The following is a 22,199-nucleotide window of genomic DNA, read 5'->3' as shown; positions in this document are numbered from 1 at the left end:
TGCTAAGGGCTTTAACCAGATCATTTCTGGCCACTGGGCCTCCAGCACTTGCTTTTCTTACCCTCCAGGACATGGCCTACTCTTTTTCTCCCGTTTTCAGCAGCGGCACACTTCCTCTGTTCTGTTCTGAGATTAGACAATCAGCATCCACACAGCAACAGTCATTCAGTAATATTCGGGAAGAGCAGATTTGTATCGCACATTCTCCTCTTCCATCCCAGCCACCCACCCCCTGCACACACCTCTGCCTGCAACCAGACCTCTATGTTTCCACCAGACTAAAAACATCATGACTGTACCTTTGCATTTTGACTGTGATTAGTTGGATTGAAATTTATTGTTTCTGTTGCTCGATTGTAAGCTTCTTGAGGTTAGGTAGTCTGTTAGCTGTTATTCATCATTGGATGTCAGGCCTTACATTGAGGTCAGGTGTTAGGAACTGGGACATGTGGTCCCCGCTGGGATTCCTTTCCCAGGTATTCCTCACTTGACTCTTGGCTCTGCCTGTGTATGACCACCTCAATCCTTGTCCTTCCTGTTTAATGCACAACTGCCTCTCCTTACCCCTGCAACCTACTTTATTTCATAGTGCTTATTTCCATCGGAAATTCCTTGCTACATTTATCTTTTTCTTTCTCTTATTCTTTCCTTGTTTATTACTTGTCTCTCCCTGGTAGAAGGTCCCTTGAGGAGAGTGATTTATTTGTGTCGTTTATTTATATAGCCACAACTTCTAGAAGAAGATTAAAGTCTGGTTGATAATAATATTTGTGTAATAAATAGGGTCATTGAGTGAAAAGGATTTTTCTGTTTGGAAAGAAGAAAGGAAGATTGGAAAAATGGAAAGAACAAAAGAAGGGCAATGGAAAGGAGGGAAAAATAAAGGAAGAAAGGATCATACTTCCCGAGGTTAATGTGACCCTTCACATTCAATTTGGCTATTCTTAGTCCTATATGAGAGCTTCTTCTTGCTTCCATGTTTTATTTACTTGTTTATTTATATTTATCTGAAAAGCAGAGAGACAGGGACAGAGAGACACAGAGAGATCTTCTACTCACTGGTTTACCCCCTAGATGCCCATAACCCCAGGCTGGAACCAAGGCCAGGAGCCCAGAACTCATTCTGGTTTTCTCAACTGGATAGCAGTAACCAAATTACCTGAGCCATCACCACTGTGTTCCAGGGTACACATTAGTAGGAAGCTGGAATCAGAAGCAGAGCCAGGACTTTCACACAGGCACTCCAATGTGGGAGGTGGGTGTTTCAACTGGTGTCTTAACTGCTAGGACAAAAGCCTGCCCTTTGTCACCATTTCTTTAAGAAAAAAAAAAAAAGACATCAAAAATAAATAGCCGGAGAGATAGAAGACACTGATGCCAGTTCTGCTCTGCCACAGTAACCAGTTCCTTATATAATGCTCTCCTTTGGTCCAAGAAGGGAACAGGGCCGGATGGTATCTAACAGTCCATTCACTACTAAAGTTCTGTATTTCTAAACTTTTAATTCTGAAATGTGTTTGCTTTCTAGTGTTCTACTACCAGATCTGAAAATAATTATACTTAACATTTAGATTTAATTTTCAGGTAGAATCAGTTGAAAAATGCATAATGGACTTAGTATCAACTGTTTCAATTTTAATAAATATTTTTAAAGACATATTTATTTTATATAATATTTTGATATTAATGTATTTTATAAAATATGGGGTATATATTATGTATAGGTTACATAATATAGAATGCATATTTATAAAAGAATACATATAATTTGTTTAAATAATGGACATAATTTAAGGAATGTATGTTGTGTGTAAATATATAAAGGTCCTTGAAAATAAATTAAAACCATATAATTTTATCAAATATATTCAGTTATTTGAGCAAGTATGAATTCAGGTTACAGGAGGGTCTCCCCTCTCTCCACCTCCTGCTTTGAAATTTAATATAGATACGTTTAATGCATCTATTTAAAATTTATCCTCCATATAAGAATGTTTGCAATGTCTCATTGCTTTCTAGAAGCTTCTTCCTTTAGCCATTTATATTTAAGAATTAGAAAGAAACTCAGTTTTGATGCTATCCTGCAATTAATTATTTATATCCTTGTATGATAAAAACAATATTTCGAGATCAGTGATTCAAGACCTTTTCATATTTCTATTTTTTTTAAGTATGCTGCCTTGGAACATTTTCATTTAGATGACTGGGTGGCTGGAGTAGGGGAGGGGAGCAGAAGAGGCAAAGTATACTTGGGAGGCAGTGAGTGCTTATTGAGCTGCAAATGTGGTATACAGGACAAGATAATATACACACACACACATTCACACACACAGATGCCTTAGATACTTCCATTTTACTGAAAAAGATGAATGCTACTATTTCCTTTATCTGTAGTATTGGTAAACAAGAAGTTGATATTATCTCTAAAAGCCATATCCCTTAACTGAATTTCTTTTGGGATTCATTGGTACAATTAAGACTTGAATGGATGGAAGTATTTCAGACACTTGCAGTAAACACTCTCTTTTATATGAAAATGTAGCTTTATTTCATCTGAAATTGTTTTCTATAATTTCCCCTTCCACCCACAAATCACCTTCTTTTTATATTTATGGATATAGTCACTCATGAACCTGTGGATGATAGCTACACCTCATAGAAGTAAGAGAAACCCTAATGCTCTCCTGGCACGGAGGGAATTCTAAATGGGGAACTATTAACTTTTTATTACTATAATGATTTTCTAGTAACCTCCACAATTTGAAATGTGGTTAGGATGTAGTTGAAAGCTGGCAACATGACTTAATATTTTTTACACATGATCTTGTGTTTCTTGCAGTGCTTCAAAATCTTAAAATGTCATTATATTTTATTGTTATCAATGACAATAGATTGAGCTGCACCAGTGGTAACGTGGTTTCCTATCACAATTTATTTTGATTCATTTTTGAGTTCTAGATTGACTATTGTTTGATGTGTTTTCTGAGCCATCTCTTTCTTTTTATCTAATGTAAAATAACATTTTCTGGCTTCTTTGTCATTTACTAGAATGTTTATTCTACTGTTTCTAACATTCAAGGGTCTTGTATTTCTTTGTGTTTTGTTCAGTGGAGCTGAAAATTTGTCTCAGGTTCAATTTCTTTTTTGTCTTCAGATGTTCACCCCTTCCTGCAGTGCTGAAGTAGAAAAATAATTTCACTTCTTGTACCATATACAGGTTCAAAGGCCTGATTTTCACCATGTTGTTCCAAACAGCGAATTTTCAAACCCTCATTAAAAACAAAACAAAACAACCACCAAAGCTTGAGCTTGGACGTCTCCAAGGATCTGAGAACAACTTAAATTCCTGAAACCAGAATTAGCCCTCCATGGTTCATGGGAGCATTCTGAGGAGGGGCATGGAGGCCCGTTAGGGCACCAACTTGCTAAGCAGGTTTAAAGATGGCCCACCACAGAAGTCAGGTCTCCATTGTTAGAGAATTAGAGGCAAACTGAAGAAACCGAAAGGCAAGTAGCAAACAATCCAGTAGGCAAAGCCAGGAGTTGGGAGTCTCCCCAGGCTCCTCCCTTCCTCATTCCCTGAATGAGTCATTTTTCCAGTCTGTCCACACCCATTCCCTCTTCCATAGGCCACCCTCATGTTCCCCACTCACCCTCCAAGCTACTGCCACAGGAGCTTTTTGCAACTCAAGCCCCTACTCCAACTATTGCCCCTCTTGAGTAGCTTTTCTAGTTCTTAGCAGTGTCAGGGTAAAGCTGAGATTCCTCGCATTAACACAGACCTACTGTTGGTCTCCTGCCAGTGCTTGCTCACTGGTCACAGAAAGGCTAGCAGGTGCCTCCTGTGTGCCATGTGCTCTTCTCTGCACTCTGCCCAGATTCTATTCCCTTTCCACACAGTGAACTTCTACACACCTTCGAAGGCATCGGGTAAATGTAACTCCTCCAGGAAGCCTTCTCTGACTCTCCTCCAGGCCTTCATAAGCTGTTGTCTATGGTTGTAAAACCTTTCCTTAGGCGGAGCTGACGGGTATGTGTCTTATTATCCTTGGGCGCAGGGACTCTGTCTCACCCATTCTCGCGTCTCTGGCTCAGAAGGCACTGTTTGTTGAAATGATTGCTGAATAAAAAATCAAGCCCTTACAGCTTGGGGTAGTTACTAACTGGCAAAGAGAGAGTACCCATCCCTGCTTTCTGAGAACGTGTCAGTGTCCTTTCACTTGGCTGCAACTATGTGGGCACTGGGTACTGTTTACCTGGCTAACACTGGGAAGTGGTGCCATTTCATTACATAATTTGTTCTAGAAGGGATCAGTGCACAATATTAACTCGACGTCTGGGGAGAGGGGGGAGGTCTAGCCGGGGGCCAAGAACTGGAGCCTGTTACTAGCGTCTGCCGGAAGGTATGTCTGTACTTCAGCACTTTTCCTCATGTCTTGCCTTCTTCTTAAGCCAGCTTTCCGCCCTCCTCCACGCAGCCAAAGAAACCTGCGGTAAGAATCGAGTACCATCTCCAACATTTTGTCTCCAGTTGTGCCCCAGACGTGGAACAAGGCGGCAGAATTCCTTAAATCCAAAGGAAATCCTGGTCCCACATCGCCAGAACTTTATCATCTCCTAGAAGTCCAGGATTCTTCCCATTCCAAGTGAAGCCAAGGCAGCTCTCAGAGTACCCAGGGAGTTAATGGGTCGCGGGCCCTATTTGCTTTGGAATACGCCACTGTTTAAGAACATGGCATTTTGTTTTTAAAGAGAGAGGTCTGCCATCTGCAAATCACACAGGGCCGACTTGGCAGTACAGGGGGCTCTCACATCTCCTATTCCTTACACACTAGACAGGAAGCTGGCGTGTGAGTGTCGAAGCTCGTGTGACAACCAGCTTTGCCGAGGCATTCCAACACCGTGCACAGCCCGCTACTCACGCACTGCTGGCGGTGCAGATGTTTTTCCCGCCCGTGGGCTCCCTTTTCAGGCGGCAGCTCCACCAGCTCACAGGGGGTTTTAGTCTAAGCGGATTGTTAACCTTCAGTCTAACCTTGCAAAGCCCCACCCAAGGGCACCCCCTCCCCGCCCCGGGTGGTGGTGGTGGTGGTGGTGGTGGTGGGGTGGTGGCCCGGCCGTGCGGGGCAGCGGCGGCGGGCGGCGGGGCGCGTCCCCGCGGCACTCGGCGTCGAGGCGATAATACCGAACGTATAAGATGGAAGATACCAACGGGACGAGGAGGGGATGCGCCGCGCCAGCGCCGGGCCCCGGCCGCCCTCTGCTCCCCGCGCCGCCGGCCGGGCGGCGGCCACCGGCCCCCGCAGAGCGTGTCCGGGCGGTGGGCGACGCCGCGGGCCGCGGCAGAGCGCGAGGGCGCGGGCGCAAAGTGCAGGCGCGCCCGTCGGCCGCCGCGTGCGTCCCGGAGCTCGACGAGTCCGCCCCGGGCTTCCTGGTGGGGCTGGGCGCGCGGGGGAGGGGCCGCGCAGCAGCAGCAGCGGCGGCGGAAACCAGAGCTGGGCGATAAGAGGCTGCACAGCGACATGCAACAGTCTTTTCACTGCGGCTGAATGAGTTGTGGCGCTCACCATGCTGCCGTGACGAGGAACTGACAAGTTCCATTTTCCACCGCGGGCCTCTGGGAACCATGACTCCCACAATGCCTTGGGCACTCGGTCGACAGTCGGGCTGCCTCTGAAAAACATGTGAGAGGTGAGTTTCCATTTTCGCCCTCTGCCCGCGCTGCGCCCCCACGCCTCATTGTTCCCACGCTGCCGAGGCTGCCCACGGCCGGCCGGGCAGGCAGAGGAGGAGCTCGCGGCGCCGCGTGTCCCGGCTGCCCCCCTCACCCAGCGCCTCGCGCCGGGGGGACCCGAGGGGCTCGGGGTGGCGCGGCCCCGCCTGGCGCGGCGGGCGCTGCGGGGCTGTGTCAGGGCGCCGCCGGCCCGCGCGGTGGCAGCCCCGGGAGGACCCGAGCGAGGAGGCGGAGGAGGGGTGGGGAGCGGAGAAACAGGTGCGGGAAAGAGTACTTACAACTTGGCGGCCTTCGCGGGCGAGGGGCGAGCCCGCGGGGCGAGGGGCGCGCGGGTCCTCCCCGCAGCGCCCGCAGCCCTCCGCCCCGGGGCTGACACCCAGCCCGCCTTTCCTCGGGGCCAAATATGTGCACGCAAAGGTTAATTCTCTGCCTGCTACCCATAAATTACGCATGACATGTTTAGCTGGGCTGCCTTATATGGAGAGCGCTGTATTTCAGTCCCGTTTGCCTTTTGCCAAGTTTACAGGGCGGAAGACGCCCTGCATGAGAAAGGGAGAGAAAGAGAGGGCTCCTGCTTCTCTCCCTCCTCCCTCCCCCCACATCGTTTTGTAGTGCGTCACTCAAAAACTGTAAGAAAAGTAAGTACAGAGCCTCTCGGGTGGAGCCGCAGTTGGTTGGTTGAATGGCTTTCATGGAACGGTTGAAAAGAATGAAAACTAGTTAGTACTTGGGTTCTGGTTTTTAGACAAAAGCAGGATAAATATGAAGCGCCCCCCCCACCTCCCCGCGCAGTTTTTTTTTTTTTTTTTTTTAAACAGAGCCGGAATCTGTTATTGGTAGTAATGTGTCATGTGAGAATACTTTGATTCCAGAGCCTGTAACACGAGCAGGTATATGGTGGGGCTGTGCCTTCCCCCTCGCGTAGTGCTTTGCAACTACAAGGGCGTCGCTCTCCGCGTCCTACTGGTCCTAAGCCGCGAGGGAGTGTGCAGCCGCCGGAGTTCTGCTGTGGATCCGCCTCCCCACCCCCACCTCCACCCTAACCCCCCCCCCCCCCCCCGGCGAGGGTGCCTCCCCAGGGTCCAAGTTAAGAGGCTGCCCCAAAGGTTACTGCCACTGTCTTCACTTTGTGTGCCCACTAAGGCGGGCACGGGCGGTAGCCAATGGAAGGTGGACTCTGCCACACTCAGAGGCATTTCTTAAGCAAATTAATACAGCAAGGGAGAAGTCCTAATTGAGGCCTTGGGCTTTGCAAGCCCCCTGCAACGTGCTTTGAAATACTACACCAGTGGACGCAGTGTTCCTCCCCCCTGGGTTCCAACGCAGTGTCTGTTTATACAAAGAGGGTATTTAGTACATGACTATTCTTTACCAGCTTAAGTGACCCACTCCACCTTATCTCTTGCTGTGGGTTCCTAAGAGCCTGGGGGTTTCCCCTTGTCCTGCTGTGGAGATAGTAGAATACAATCACCCAGATGGGTTGAAATGAAAGTTCAATGATTGTAAAATTCATCCTAAGAATGTTCAGTTTGCTACTTCTGTCTCAGACACAGAGCTAGACTCACTGCATTAAGTTACTTTGTAGTCCTAGAAAAGCACATTGCTGTCACTTGTATCTTTTTTATGAATGTGGTGACAACTGTGCCTACAGTTCAAAACTGTTCTTTAGGAAATCTACAGTGTTCAATTTTCATCTGTTTTGTTTGCAAGGGGGTTACTTTATTATTATTGTTGTTATTTCTGCGTTGTTAGGCCTTCTCTCAAAATGTAGACATAATTTCTAGTTTTATTTGTTTAATGGGGGGTTTCTTTACAGAAGACTACAAAAGTTGCCCTTTGTGTTTTAGGGAACAGGTTGGGTCAGCGCTGGACCTGTTCATCCGACTGTAATTATAGTGTCACTTAGGACATAATAATCAGGTTGTATTATTACGGAGAGACTCAGAAAAACCTCACATGTGCCTGGTTTAATTTTTTTCGCATATAACTATGATCAAATTTGTGTGTAGACACAAAGTGTGGTACTCTCTGCAGTCATGCCAGAAGAGAAACCGAAGTGTTACATGGTTTGAGATATTATTGCTTGTGTTTGTGTTTCCACATTTGAGGCAAATTTAGACTCCAAGTTGAATTCATTAAATTTTGATGCCAACATTCTGTTCTTCCTCTGGGCACAGAATTCCTATGGAATGAAACACCAGATTCTGTTCCAGAAGGAGAAGAGACTCTCCCAAGGTTTCTCGTAGCGGGGGAGGGGAAGGAACGGTGGGAAGGGAGGAGTAAAATTATATTTCTCCTGGAGGGAAGGGTATGTTAAATTTATGATATAAAATTTCCTATCTTCATGATACACACAAAAAATCGCCCTTGCATTTGTCACTGTCACCGTACATTAGGCTGGTAGTTGACATGTCTATTTAAGGAAACTGCATAGGCTTGCTGCACCTTCTGGCTTTCTCCTTGTTGATAGAAGATGCGCAGATTAGAAAACATCTCAGGTCTTGAGAAGTTGAAGAGTAAGGTGATTTGAGTTTTTTTATGCTAAAAAACCATTAAGATGGGTAGCAAATACGAGGGTCGAGAATGGAGAAAGGGAGAGAAATATGCTCATTAAATGATTGCCTCAATAGCAGATCCCCAGACAGCGTACCGGTCATAGAGGATGCTACATAGGACAGTTTGAAAATGCCTGGGCTTTTAGTTCAAAAGCTCCCTATTTTTGGAGATCTGGAAAGTGTTAACCAGTGCAGTAACCACTAGCTGCATGTGGCTATTGAACACTTGAAATGTGGCTTGTCCGGATTGAGATGTGCTTTAAGTATGAAGTATGCACTGGATTTTGAAGTCTTTGCACAAAGGAAACAATGAAAAATTTCTGACTAATATTTTAAAAATCAATTATATGGTATAATAATATTTTGAATATATTGATTTCAACAAGGTATCATGTTAATTTCACCAGTTTTAACTTTTTCTTTACTATGGCTACTAGAAAACAAAACAAATGTGGCTTACATTTTTTTATATTTATATTGGACAGTACTGCTCTAGAATAAAGCAGGAAAATAGTATTCTGGTAGAATGCAAAGTTTGTTGATCAAAACACAGTAAAATTGAGTTTTATTTTTAAGAGGTAAAGAAGCTTATTATTCAGAGAAATACCTAGTTTTTCTTATCCATTATATCCAAAATTTGAGAAAACACATCAACATCTATTTTTATTTATTCAAAGCTACCATTTAGGTTAGAAATTTAGTGGTGAGGTAGTAATAACAGAGAAAAGGCTTATAATTAGGGGGATGAGTCTTAACACCTCTCAAAGGCCAGAATAGAGTATGATTGCTACTTATGAACATTTCAGAGACACCATAGTTATCATTGTCCCGAAGTTACCAACCATAAGCAAGTAACTAAAATTTATTTTAAAATAGTGTTTTCAGTAAATAGCAGTTATCTTCAAATGCTTAATATATGTTTTCCTTTGCTAGGACTTTCCTTCCTTAGAAGATAAACACACAAGTAAATCCAAACTCCTGACCAACAAATGTTAATGAGAGATTAATAAATTTACGAGAATGAAAGACTTTCACCAGCAAGGAGTGCAGCGTTGTTTTGAATGTTAGGAATGGTAAAAATATATTTCTGTGGTAATGTTACGGGCTTTGAAGATTTTCTGTATGTGGAGCCATTGTCTTTACAATTTGAACACATTCTTGAGAAAGCATCTGACTGGTAAACAAAGCACAATGGCACAGGTCCTAGAAGCATTCCTTTCAGATATTTTCAGAACTGAAATACATTTTGCCATGCACGGTGTTAAGCTGAGAAAATGTGGTTCTTTTCTAACCATATAAAGTGTGCTTATTAGTTTCTTGAAGGTTGTCTTTAGAGATACAAGGTAAAGGTAGTAAATTCTTAGGAATGGGGCAGATTTTATGAAGAGCCTCAAGAAGACCTGACTGCTGGCTGGGAGCCATCTTGAATCTGTCTTCTGTTCCATGAGGCATGGCTCCCATTGGTGTCATCACATGTGAAGAGAGTGAGGGGAAGAATGATCCCCATTAACTTTGTATGTCATTTCTGATGAGTCATGGTGCATATTCGCTAATGGTTGGAGAATTATTGATTGCAAAGCAGATGATTCAAGAAGACCTATGGACACATGACATTAAATGTTTCTGGATGTGTTTCATGTTTTTAAATTTGAGAAAGGGAAATTAGCTTTTCTATAATTTTTATATAATAAAATGTACATTTATGTAAGTATGGCAACTATTTCTTTGAAAAAAACCCTTGCAAACACATGATTACAATTGACTACATATTATTAGTTTAATGGGTGTACAACATCTTCAAGGTTATTGTGTTTTTAGAGAGACGTCTTGTCACATGTGTTGTGACATCCATAAAAATGAAGACTCTTTGAAAGATAGATATTAAAGTATTAGGCATTATACATTTGGCACTTTCCTCATGGTTTTTGAAATCTTACTCTAGGTTTCTTTTATCCTTTATTAGAACATTTCAGGGTATATTAATCTCAAAATGAAATGTAGCCATATTGGAAAGAACATTATTTTTCCATCAAGATCAATTATTTCTGAAAGGTAAAAATGTTTTTTGAAATAGTATCATGCTTCAAGTACTGTGCCTGCTCCCAGAGAAAAGCTATTCATTTTGATGTTATTTTGAGAAACACAGAGAATATCTTTTATATAACCAATGAAGTGAATAATACAAGAGATCTTCGAAAAATTCATGGAAATTTTATGGTATAAAGAAACTGCACATGAATTTCAAAAGTTTTAAAAAATTTTTTGCATCCCACTAAGCTTAACGTTTAAGTTCATTTTTCATAAAATTTTTGAAGTACCCTCATATATGATTAAAGTACACAAAATACAGCTCCTGTGAGTTATGAAGAGACGTAATTTGTATGTGAGTACATGTGTGGAAATCTACATTTTCCTAAGATAAGGTCAATTTATTTGAATCGTCTGGGTATTAAATGACATCATATTATTAGAAAAGAATCTGGTGAATATGAAACCCAAAGCTCAGTGCCGATGTTTATACAGATGGCAATTCCATTCTAGCCCCTCTCTACCTAAATTTGTAAAATGAAGAAATTATTTGCTCTAAAGAAGTTTTTCAAAAATGTATGTTTGACACTGGGTTTTCTCTTTGTTTATATTTTTCAAAATTGAAAGCTATGAACTAAAAATGTACTTGTTTTAAAAAGCTTCCAAGATTCTAAGATTTGGGGACAAATTCAGTCATATAAAATTGATTCATAGGTGAATACATATCATGACAAAACTTTCACAGTATGTCTACTGCAGTTGACCAGGACATGCCTTGTTATGAAAGAAATTTCAGTCTGGTAGGGGAAATGAGTTTTGAAAATAACTGTAAAGTAGAAAGTGATATTTCACAAGCAATGATTAGGTAACACGGTATGGAAGTTCAGATAAGGGAAAGGCAAGTCTTAATGTAGCTCTGACTCACATACATGTGAAAAGGGAGCAGTTCTAAAATGGAGATATGAGATAGATTCTTTATAAGCTATACTAAAACATTATTCTGATAACTTTTGTCATTAATTTTATTGTTGAGTACCAAAAATGTCAACTTTTACAGCCACTAAATAGTTCACTGTATCAAAATGATAACCAAGGGTTCTGAACAGGAAGTGTAGATTTGCCCAAGAGAAAGCTAAGTTGAAAGTAAACTGACAATTACAACTACGTTACAATTCCAACTTTAATATATACAAAAAATATGTCTGTAAGGTTCAGAAATGGAATACTAAAACAAAAAAGTATGTGGAATACTAAAACAAAAAATGGTTTCATTTTGGAAAATAATGTATAATATGAAATGAACAACAAAAAGATAGACTAGCAAAGAGATTTTAATCTGAACCAGCCAGATTAAATAATTTATTATAGCTCTCAATAAAAGGAAAGTGAGCAAAAAAGGGAAAGTTTTGGACAAAAGTAGATGTATCACAAATAAAAATACAATTTTTTGAGTTTTTAGCAAATCATAGTATTTTAAGAACCTAGTCTGGAAGGTACAATAACATTGTAATTCTCTATTTAAACTTCCTGCAGGTTGACATCAGTCTACAATGATTGTGACTGAATAAATTCTTCCTGGAAATTTAGAAAGTGTGGCAACAATACTATAAGCAGTGGGAATGTGAGAAATATAAACAGTGAAAAGTCTTTACCATTGAATAGTCAATGTACAACGTAAGCTTGTGCTGTGTAAAATAGCAGTGATGCCAAAATAAGGCTGTAAGCAGTTCGAACTCATATATAGAATATTATCTGAGTTTTCTGAACTTGACAGCATTAGAACTTAGAGACCATTCACAAGGTTTGCATCCAAAAAATTTGGATTGTATATTCAATCTATTTTAAAATCTGCCTTGTTTATGGTAGTAGAAATAGCGGCATTTTATTTGTTTCAGTCTTTCCTGATTATGAGAAAATTATTACCTTTCCAGTGACATTTTAGCACTCTCTGTGGATGGATAACTTTCCCAAGGAGAAAGAATGCAGGAGAGTAGTTAAGCCAGGTAGTAGAAGATACAGAAGAGCATGGGGCATGTGCATGGGTAAAAGCTCTGAGCCTTTGGCTGGACTTGCAGCTCAGTGTCCCTGACCCAAGGCTCATTCACTGAGATTTCTATTTACTGAATTTCAGTTTCAGAAAGCCAAGTTATGGAGAGAGATAATACCTGTTCCTGTAAACATTATATCTAAATTTGTTTTTAAAGTCCTTTGTGAATTGCAGTGTAGGTAGAACAACAAACACTCCTCATTAGGGGAATTACATGTTTTGAAAACTGGGATTCTTTGGTAAAGGAGGGAATATTAGTGTTGTTATGATTATTATTTAATCTTTATTTTGTGTTTCTGTTTCTTAAACAACTTTTGGGCAAGAAAATCTTTATTCTTTCCATACTTCTGTTTCTACATCTGTGAAATTATTAACATGTAAATATTAAAACAATAGAAGTTGCTTCTTGCTATGCAATTCTTTCTAAATAACTCATTTAGTCTTTTCTGTGGCTGTGAAGTGGACCTTATGTCGTTTATAAAAATGATGTAGTGTGACTAGAACTATTTGGCTCATTTATAGAGCAGGGGCTTTCTCTCTTTTTTTACTTTTTTTTTTTTTTTTTTACGGATTTATTTATTTATTTGAAAGGCAGAGTTACAGAGAGGCAGAGGCAGAGGCAGAGAGAGAGGTCTTCTGTCCGCTGGTTCACTCCCCAGATGGGCTTAATGGCCAGAGCTGTGCCGATCTGAAGCCAGGAGCCAGGAGCTTCTTCCAGGTCTCCCACACAGGTGCAGGGGCCCAAGGACTTGAGCCATCTTCTACTGCTATCCCAGGCCATAGTAGAGAGCTGGATTGGAAGTGGAGCAGCCGCGACGCAAACCCGGGCCCATATGGGATGCCGGCATTGCAGGCAACGGCTTTACCTGCTGTGCCACAGTGCCTTTTTTTCTCTTCTGACATCCACGTTTTAACCATATCCTCTAGTGATACGTAAAGAATAGTGATAATAGTAATAGCTATAACAATAACTAATATTTTGGGGCACTTTCTGTGTGCTAGGCTAAGATTTATTAATTCAATCATGTATTCCTCAAAGCAACCATCTGAGATTGGTACCACTAATATCTTGGCTTTCAGAGATGGAGAAACTGAGGCATAGATAATTCAAATTAGTTGTGCAGGGTAATTAACTAGGGGTTGGACCAATTTTAGAAACTAGGCTCTAAAAGTGTAAGAACAGGTTTTAAAGAAGTTTGCATTGGGTGCTGATAGGAGAGTTAAACCATAAGCGTTTGGTATACTTCTAGAAGAGTCACACCTTCTAGGGCATTTGAGGAGACCACAGAAGAATAGGTAAAAAGTAAAATGGCGGAGAGAAAAGGCATGTTTGGGGGTGTTACTCTACTAGAAATGAGGAATCAAGTGGGAGAAGGACAGCACTGCTGTAGTTTGGAGGTCACTGAGGAGCAGGTGCGGAGTTTTATGCATAATGGAGTGATCAGAAGACAGAGAAGCAACCTGCCAGGTGTCACTTGAGTGACATTGTGGAGAGGAAGGGTAAGACCCAGAGAGGAGGAAATAAGTTGGAGTGTGTGGTGCAGAATCTACGTTCGGACCTGGGAAGGAGAGGAAGGAACTGTGTGCTGGGAGATGTGACCAGCTCAGGGTCTGTGGGATGTGACGGTGGACTGCCTGTGGATCTTAAAGGTGATGGTGGAAGTTGAAGTTTGCTCGTCATACTGCTCCTTATATGTTTTGTTAAAGAATTCTATTTATAATATCAGTAACAGAAAATCACTTGAAACTATGTTTTATCAGGGATTATAACTTGACTAACTAAAAGATACATGTTAAGTTCTTTAAACATTTCATTTCTGTATTAAATCTTTTAAAGCACAGGATCTGATAAACTATAAGAAGGTCACCAAATTCTTTATCCTAAATTGGTAATTCTTAAATAAACTTAGTTTCATCTTTAAGGGTATGTTGTTATTTGCTGGGGAATGTCTCAGTGTCGACCAGGCAGTTCTGGTCCCTTTTGGAAGTCCCCATAGACTGCCTGTGTAACCTATCCTCAGTGATAAACAAGGTGGCAGATAGATACATGAGAAAACGGGTTTGCAATGTGCTCAATGTGCCTGGCATTTATGCTTCTCAGACCTTGCTATTTTAGGGAAGGTATCAGTATAACTGTGTATTCTTTTTCCTGGAAATATAAATCCTTAATAATAAGTTCTTTTTATAAACAGAGTGACATATGGGAATAAGTAAGCAGTTGCATTTGGTTAACGGTTATCTGGAGTTAGGAGGACAGTTATGTTTCAAGGAGAATAGAATGCTTTATTAGAAGCATTTTCACTTAAGGCCCATGCCTGCTTTATAGAAAGAAATGCCTTAACATAGTTTAAGCAGAAAATGTCAGAGCTATGGTAGATTATGTTTTTTTTTTTTTTAATCTACCTCCCTGTAAAACCAAGACAGTTTCAAAAAAAGATTTCTGTTTGTAATAAATATTTATCACTATTTTCAGTGTGTATATCCATGAAAGTAACACAAATTGCACTGTTTATGTATTTTTAAATATTGTATGTTTATTTAAAGTTAGAAAATAATGTTGACTATTTTATTTCACTTTTTCCATGTGTGGATTAGTATTACATGAAAGTTACACTTAGTACTTGTGTTTTTCTTAACTGTTTTTGCTTTGTGCTATAAGATTATGGAAATCTGTAACATATTTAAGATAATGCTTAGAAAATGATCATTTTAAGTAACTAAGCAGTATTAAAATTAGAAATTCTTCTTTGCCTTTTTTATTACATCATTGGACTAATTATTTTTATAAAAAAGATTTATGTATTTATTTATTTGAAAAGCAGAGTGACAAAGAGACAGAGAATCTTCCACCTACTAGTTTACTCCCCAAATGATTGCAACTGCCAGGGCTAGGCCAGGATGAAACCAGGTGCCCAGACATCCACCTGCATCTCTTAAGTAGATGGCAGGGTCACAAGTATTTGGGGCCATCTGTTGCTTTCCCAGGTGCGTTAGCAGGGAGCTGGATCAGAAGTGGAACAGCCATGACTCGAGGTTTCTCAAGCAATGGCTTAAACTGCTGTGCCACATGGCTGGCTCCTTTGGGCTAATTTTAACTAGACAAATTACTCCAAGTTATTTTGAGTCATTATTTGAGTTTCACTTTTTTAAGATTCAAGGAAAGCTGCATTGTCAACTTAGTAGCATTCAGATTAGGCTTTTGGTCTTAAATAGTTCATCCAAAAGATGCTACAAGATTTCATGAACATAGTGTAAGTGACCAGCAGGGAATACAAGAAAGTTTTTGACCCAGATGTAGACTGTCTCTGAGATATCATGTACTGTTTCCAAAAAAATTAATTTGAATAGTATGAAATGATCATTGAAGCTATTAAAAAATATATACCTCAAGTAGAATTCTGCCTAGTGCTTTCAGGTAGTAGCACATTTGCTGAAAATTACCTGAGAAATGACTGTACAGTTTTGGGGCTCGTGTTGTAGTGCAGCAGATTAACCATGTCTGGCAGTGCCTATATCACATACAGGCCATAATTGAAGTCTTGGCTGTTCCACTTCTGATCTGGCTCCCTATTAATGCACCTGAACGCAGCAGAAGATGGTCCATGTACTTGGGCCCCCGTACCCACATGGGAGACCCAGAAGAAGCTCCCGGCTCCATTCTGGCCCAACCATTTGGGGGTTGGGCCAGACCATTTGAGATCTCCCTCTCTCTGTAACTCTGCCTTTCAAATAAATAAAGTAAATCTTTAAAACAACAACAACAACAACAAAAAACCAAAAATACAGTTTTGAAGACAGAATTTAGAAGTTAAACAGTGTTATTAAGAGCCATTAATTTAGGAAGAAGAATATTATGCCTTTTAGTAATGTAGTAGAGTTTACTAAATGCTGAAGTCTTTTCCCTTAAAAAGTTTCTTTGCCATGTTAATGATAAGGCACAGAGAAGCAGTTCATCTTTTGTGTTCTCTTAAATAATCCATTAACAAGCATTTTGAGCATGTGTGAGAGTTGGGGAACTGAAGTAGGACACAAGAGGAAGATCTAAGGTGGAATTACTTAGTTTCTATCTTTTCTGTGACATACTGAGTTGGGGAGAAAGACCTGAAAAGTTTACAATACAGGGCACTAGACTGGGAGTGTCAGAGGAGGAAACAGGAAGAAGGAAGTCTGCAGCAGTGAATGGTTAGAGCATGCTGTGTAAAGGAGGTGGTGCCTGATACAGGCCTGAAGATTAAGCATTCTTTATGGAGGGAAGTAATAGGAAAAAGATGGAAACAATGAAGCCACTAGCCACCATATTTGAATGTCTTTTGGGTGTGAGACATTTCCAGCTTCCATTCTTTTTGGGAAAAGGCTGGGTGAAGGAAAACATCAAGGTAATGGTAATAAACAATAGTAAATTCCTTGCAGGCAGGAATCACCATTCTCTTGATATTGAGGACACTGAGATGCAGAGATGGGAACTTACCTGTGTGCATTTACACAGCTGGTGAGCAGCTGAACTGAAATCTAGCCCCATCTTGTCTGTCTTCAAAACCAGCATTCTTTCTGTCCCTTTATGATTCTACTGGGAATGAATGTGGCATGTTTATGCTACAGTAATTTAAAAACGTCACCCATGCAATAACAGACATCTAAGTCAAGAAGGTATAAATTTTATTTAAAAGGTGGTCAAATAAATTTGCATGCTTTTATTGATGTTGAATTACAAATGGCATATGGTTTGACAAATGCTTATAGTCCTTATTTTTTGGATTTGTAAAAACAAAAACAAAACACTTGGCTTCTTGTCTTTAACAGATATGGCAAAGGCTTGCAGTATTTCAGTGTGTTACGACATTGTATCTGACCTGAGGGAGATCCACTTGGGATCCCCTCAGAGGATTCTTTGAGAAGATTGCTAACAGTGTAGTTTCTCACCAGTGATTTGATGCCATAAGTTTTTTTTTTTTTTTTAAACCAAGAAATAATGACAGGGATTACTCCAAGAACATATTCTAAATTTGTAGGTCATCAGTTTATTTCATGTTTTCATATTTTATAATTTTCATGCATTGGTCTGTGGTCTTTGTGATTCTCCCTGTGACATAGATTATGAATACAAAATAAATTGAAGATTTGTATTGTTGGAGACATGCCACTTTGCTAACCAATTCTTCTCTTTGTAGATCTGTTTGGAACATATACCAAATAAAATTATATATTGTTTAGAGAAGGAAAATGGGAGAGTCTTTACTTCTCTTTGAGTTTCAGAGGAAAGCACTCTTACTTAACAAATATTTATTGAGTGTATTGCCTGTATGCCACCTCTCATGTGATGTCCTTTGGAAGATAAATAGGTGGGTAGTAGGTGCCTGTTTTCAAGGTAGTTTCCAGAATAGTGATACAAGTATTCACAAATAATGTGCGGGCAAAACAAAGTGGGCACAGAAGAGCCAAGAATAGGCAGTTTGTGGGCAGAATGTGGAATTTGCCTAAGACCATTCAGTAGACACATTAACTCCTTAGATACTTGTTCTATATTGGGGAAAAAGCAAAATAAAATCACAGTTTATTAAAATGACATGACTCAATATTTAGCCCACTTATTTTTCTTTGTAAGCATGATCCAACTATAATACCACCCTGCAGTAAACAGGAGAAATACATTTGTTTCTGATGTTGGCATTTTGGAGAAATGTTGGGGCATACAGTTTGGCTGAATCTTTTTCATGTTAACTCCCTGATTAGGAGCAGAGTAAAAACCCTCAGTATTGACAGTAAGATTTCAGAGTCCATAACTTTTATGTTAACAGAAGAAAAAAAATCCATAAGAGAGAGGTGAGCTGTATTTAACTTTAATGACAAAGGGTTTTCAATATGCTGTTTTCCCTTTAGCTTCTTTTTGTGCAGGAAATAAAGCTGTATTTTGTAGGCCAGCTTCCAGATTTTCAAATTTGAAACTGCAATTGTGTATATTCTGTAAGACCCCATTCAGCTGTGAAGTGTTTGTTCCCTGTTTCCAAGATTTAATTTGCACTTTTTAATCATAAATATTTGCTTAAAGTTCATGGCGTAACAAGTTACACTATAAAATTTTGATTGGAATTTTCAGAAGAAATTATGGATAAAGTTTCTGATTTGTTTAATTTGTAAGTTAGAGAAAAGTGCTCTTTCGTAAGTGAGATACTGAAAGAAGAGAGCTGACCTCTAGTGATGGTAGTAATTATCAAAATAGCAAATTCTTTGGTAGGCCTTTACTCTTTAGCACCATGACTATCCGTAGTCTTCTACAGCTGTGTGGGAACAGCTCACAGGTGAGAATATGCAATCTTGGGAGGATGAAGATTAGATAATTTGCTTTAGGATCTTACAAACGGTACAGTGAGAGGTGAGCTTTCAGCTCAGGGGTTTTGCTGCTGCTTCTGTCCTTTTGGTACCACACTACACAGATATTCAGAGCAATGTAGATTTGAGGCTTACTCCAAGTTAATTCTGGGAAGACTTAATGAAGGAGGTGACATGTGAAAGAGATTTTTTGAAACATTGTGATCATAAAGCAGAGATGATGGAAGGACTTTGAAGTTTAAATGGCTTTGAATGGAGGGATGTATCAAATGGCCTGATCTGCCTGAGTGATTTGTCCAGTATTACTCTTGCTCACACCTAATACCCTCTGCCTTAGTACTTGCCAAGATCAGCAAAATCTACTTTTAGACTCAAAATCATTACCACCTGTGAAGTTTCTATGTCACTTCTGAGTGACATAGCACTGCCAATTGCTGTATTGGGTGGATTGTTAAGTGGCACATTTTAAGAAGTATTTTGAGCCCCCAAAGAGTGTTGTAAATGCTTATACACCGTTCAGCTACATTATTGAAGGTACTAGGATAATTCAATTCATTTCATCACTAAAAGCTGTTAATCTGTTGCCAATATTAAAATAAGCAAGCATGTCATTGAAAATTGAATAGCACTACATTCACTTGGAAATCTGATTAATGTTTCTCACTTCCCCCCAAATCCCTAGCAGAGTTACTAGAGCATGTCAGTCTGTGTGCATGTGTGCATATTTTTGTGTTATGTCATTATGTTCATGTGTTTTCCATAAATAATTATGAAGTAGTCATGTTATCACTAAAAACAAAATAATAAGTATGTTTAACTAGGGAATCCATTCTGTAACTAATGAATTAATTATAAATTTGTTCTGATGTATATTTAAAGCCATTTTGTGATCCTCTGCATTGATTATTTTAAGCATCTACCATTATTGTAAAGTGTCTACCAATGTTAGATTTATTATGCTTGAGTGAAGTATTTTATTTTCGTGTAATGAAAAATGTAATTTTATGGTCAGAATTAGTTCTTTACAATTAAGCAAGAAAAATAACATCATAAGATGATGCAGAAGGAGAAAACTCAATTTGGAGTGGCAGGAAACCATTGTGAGTTTAAAAGGTCAAGCTGGTGCAGAAGGCTCGGTTTTGCCCCTCAGTATCAAGCAGAATGCTGTGACAGACAGGGCTGATACAGCTGAAAATATCTGCAGCCTTGGAAGCCTTACAAGTTTCAGTAGGTCATTTTGGCAGCATAGTAGGAGCACTGATTCACAGGAAAGGTCAAACTGGACAGCCCAGCAAGAAGATAGGTTGCTAAACCCAGTGGTAGATTTTGGAGCAGTTGTCAACTGCAGTAATGGTATAATGGTATTCTAGTTTGATGTGGCCACCTTTCATTGAGGCATTTATAGAAGAAGGAACTTTATATAATGGGTAAATTCTACATTCTTTTTTTCCCTTCTGAAACTTTTTAAGTGTTTTACCTCCAGCCTTACCTGGTAGCTGGACAAATGTTACTTTTATTTATCTATGATATATTCTCCATCAAAACAGGATATAAGTTAGTTTATAGCAGTAAGTGCACATCAAATGGAACTGTAAAAAATTATATAACAAATCAATTAGAAGGAAAAGATGAAATAAGTATTTGAGATGAATTGAACACTAAGTTTATTTCTTCAGCTTACTGGCAACAGAAGCAAAAGCTTTAGGAGGTAGAAAACCCTAAGTTTCTTTAATAAGATTTCTTCATATCCTGAATATTGTCTTATTCTAATGCTGTTCAGGGTGTTAGGTTAAATATTCCAACTCTGCCCTTGAGTTAAATCTTGGAATGGATGAATGCCAATTACTTAAGAAGTGAAGGTTGAGTTCTTTATCCAGGCCTTCAAAGCCTTTACTGATTAGATTCTAGCCCGAGTTCCGGCTTCATCTTCTGCCAGTTCCATCACACTTGTGTGCTCATATTCAGCACCACATCCCTACTTCTGCCTTCTTGTCTGTATTGCTCTTCCTTTTGGTCGACTTCTAACGAACTGAAACTTATCCTTCCAGACCTATCTTAGATACTGTATTGGCCTTGAAACCATCTGGCCTGTCTTCCTTGGACTCACCACACTTGATTATCTCTTGTTCTCACTTTCTTTTTTGTACACAATTATTTGTGTGTTGTTTTTATGTCCTTCATTAATCAGCAAATTCCTCAAAGCCTGAATCCATGTAGTTCCCCTGCACCTAGCCTACATGGAGAGGATGATCAATAAATAGTTAATGTAATCAATTTGTGCGTTATCTGTGTTTTGTTTGTTAATGAATGAATATGGTTATTCATTTAGCAACGTTGTTATATTGAGTATATTTGGATTTCTTTAAAACATTTCTTTTTATAACAGGGAAGAAAGAGAATTTAAAAAATAATTTTAAAAAATCACAATTAAAGGGGTGACACCTGCCAATTTTTGTCATGAGATATTTTGGGGCAGTGGAACTAGGATTGTAGTTTTTTAATTTTTATTGTATTGACTTTGGCTTTTAATTTTGTAAAGTATTGCGATATTTCACTTTTCTCTCTGCCAAAAGGTAGCTAATATAATAGAGAATGTGTTTGGTATATATAAAAGCAGAAATCATTTATGGCATTTAAAAATCCTTAGATCTTTTTCTCTGGTATACTTTTCTGTAACTACAGCTGTCAAGAAATAGGTCTGATTCTATGGCTTCAAAGTATTTCACAGAGTTACTCCATCTCCTTTACTGCTCTTCAAACACTTAGTAGTTGATACAGGTCAGCTTTAGTGAAGGCATGCTCACTTCGCATGTATCAGTTTCATACTTATCAAGCAGCATTCCATGTTACCTATCTGCAAGTTTTATGCTGACATGTTTTAAACTCCAGTGAAAACTCTGAAGAAAATGTAGGGTCCTGTTTTTTGGGGAGTAGAAAGACAAGAGCAAAATCATGCTCAAAGTCCTCTTCTTCAATGGTTAATCTTTTTGTCAGCTACTGAGTATTTAGCATTGTGTAATCCATTGAAAACTGCTTAACAATCTTAATTGAGAAGAAACTGTTAGTGTAGAATTTTCAAATCTCCAAGCATACATTGTTAATATCTATTGTCTACTCCATAAACAAAGATAATAGCATCCACCCCTCAGCTTTCTAGTCTTACTGCCTTGGGATCAATGAATGCTCAAAGCTTTCTCCTCTGCTTTGCAACATCTCACTCATAACAAACCACATACCATGCAGTAGTGGTCTCTCCAAGATTCCTCACTCTATTCACTCTCTCTTTATTTTTGGCTTCTGTTGTATTGCCATTGTTGCTTTCATGGAGTTGGATATTAAATTTCTAGCATGTGTTGAGAATGGCAAATGTTTTGGAAGCAGAAGACTGGATTTGGGTCCTAATTCTTCCATTTAGTTAGCTTAGAGAACTTTGGTAACCCAGTCACTTATCCATGCAGGCCTCAATTTACGGGTATTTGTTCCCAAGTAAGCAAGATATAACCATAGG

At 39.6% G+C, this 22,199-nt stretch overlaps 1 protein-coding gene and 1 long non-coding RNA gene across 90 annotated transcripts in view; one reads left to right on the top strand and one right to left on the bottom strand.

The window, feature by feature from the left end:
- Positions 1 to 6,186, bottom strand: part of LOC103350420 (uncharacterized) — a 220,619-nt gene extending 214,433 nt beyond the window's left edge. For 34 of the 50 annotated variants that reach the window (XR_016232675.1, XR_016232661.1, XR_016232663.1 and 31 more), the window contains exons 1-2: positions 6,013 to 6,186; positions 5,568 to 5,673 (exon numbers count right to left, since the gene is read on the bottom strand). This is a non-coding gene — a long non-coding RNA (uncharacterized LOC103350420). Of the gene's footprint in view, positions 1 to 1,159; positions 1,316 to 3,915; positions 4,489 to 4,519; positions 5,674 to 6,012 lie in introns of those variants that run through there. The other 16 variants (XR_016232690.1, XR_016232685.1, XR_016232677.1 and 13 more) reach the window with 3 other exon arrangements.
- Positions 1 to 22,199, top strand: part of MBNL1 (muscleblind like splicing regulator 1) — a 209,486-nt gene that overhangs the window by 19,856 nt on the left and 167,431 nt on the right. For 17 of the 40 annotated variants that reach the window (XR_011388115.2, XR_011388114.2, XR_011388113.2 and 14 more), the window contains exon 1: positions 5,552 to 5,691. The exons of 8 other annotated variants lie outside the window; for them this stretch is intronic. The gene's annotated coding sequence lies outside the window, so the exon portion shown is untranslated. Of the gene's footprint in view, positions 1 to 4,350; positions 4,404 to 5,550; positions 5,692 to 6,236; positions 6,373 to 22,199 lie in introns of those variants that run through there. 15 more of the 40 variants (XR_016232641.1, XR_016232640.1, XR_016232639.1 and 12 more) reach the window with 3 other exon arrangements.

The sequence above is a fragment of the Oryctolagus cuniculus genome, chromosome 4 (assembly GCF_051225735.1).
Source record: "Oryctolagus cuniculus isolate XC-2025 breed Fujian yellow rabbit chromosome 4, ASM5122573v1, whole genome shotgun sequence".
NCBI lineage: Eukaryota > Metazoa > Chordata > Mammalia > Lagomorpha > Leporidae > Oryctolagus > Oryctolagus cuniculus.
This window is presented reverse-complemented; position numbering and strand designations above follow the sequence as displayed.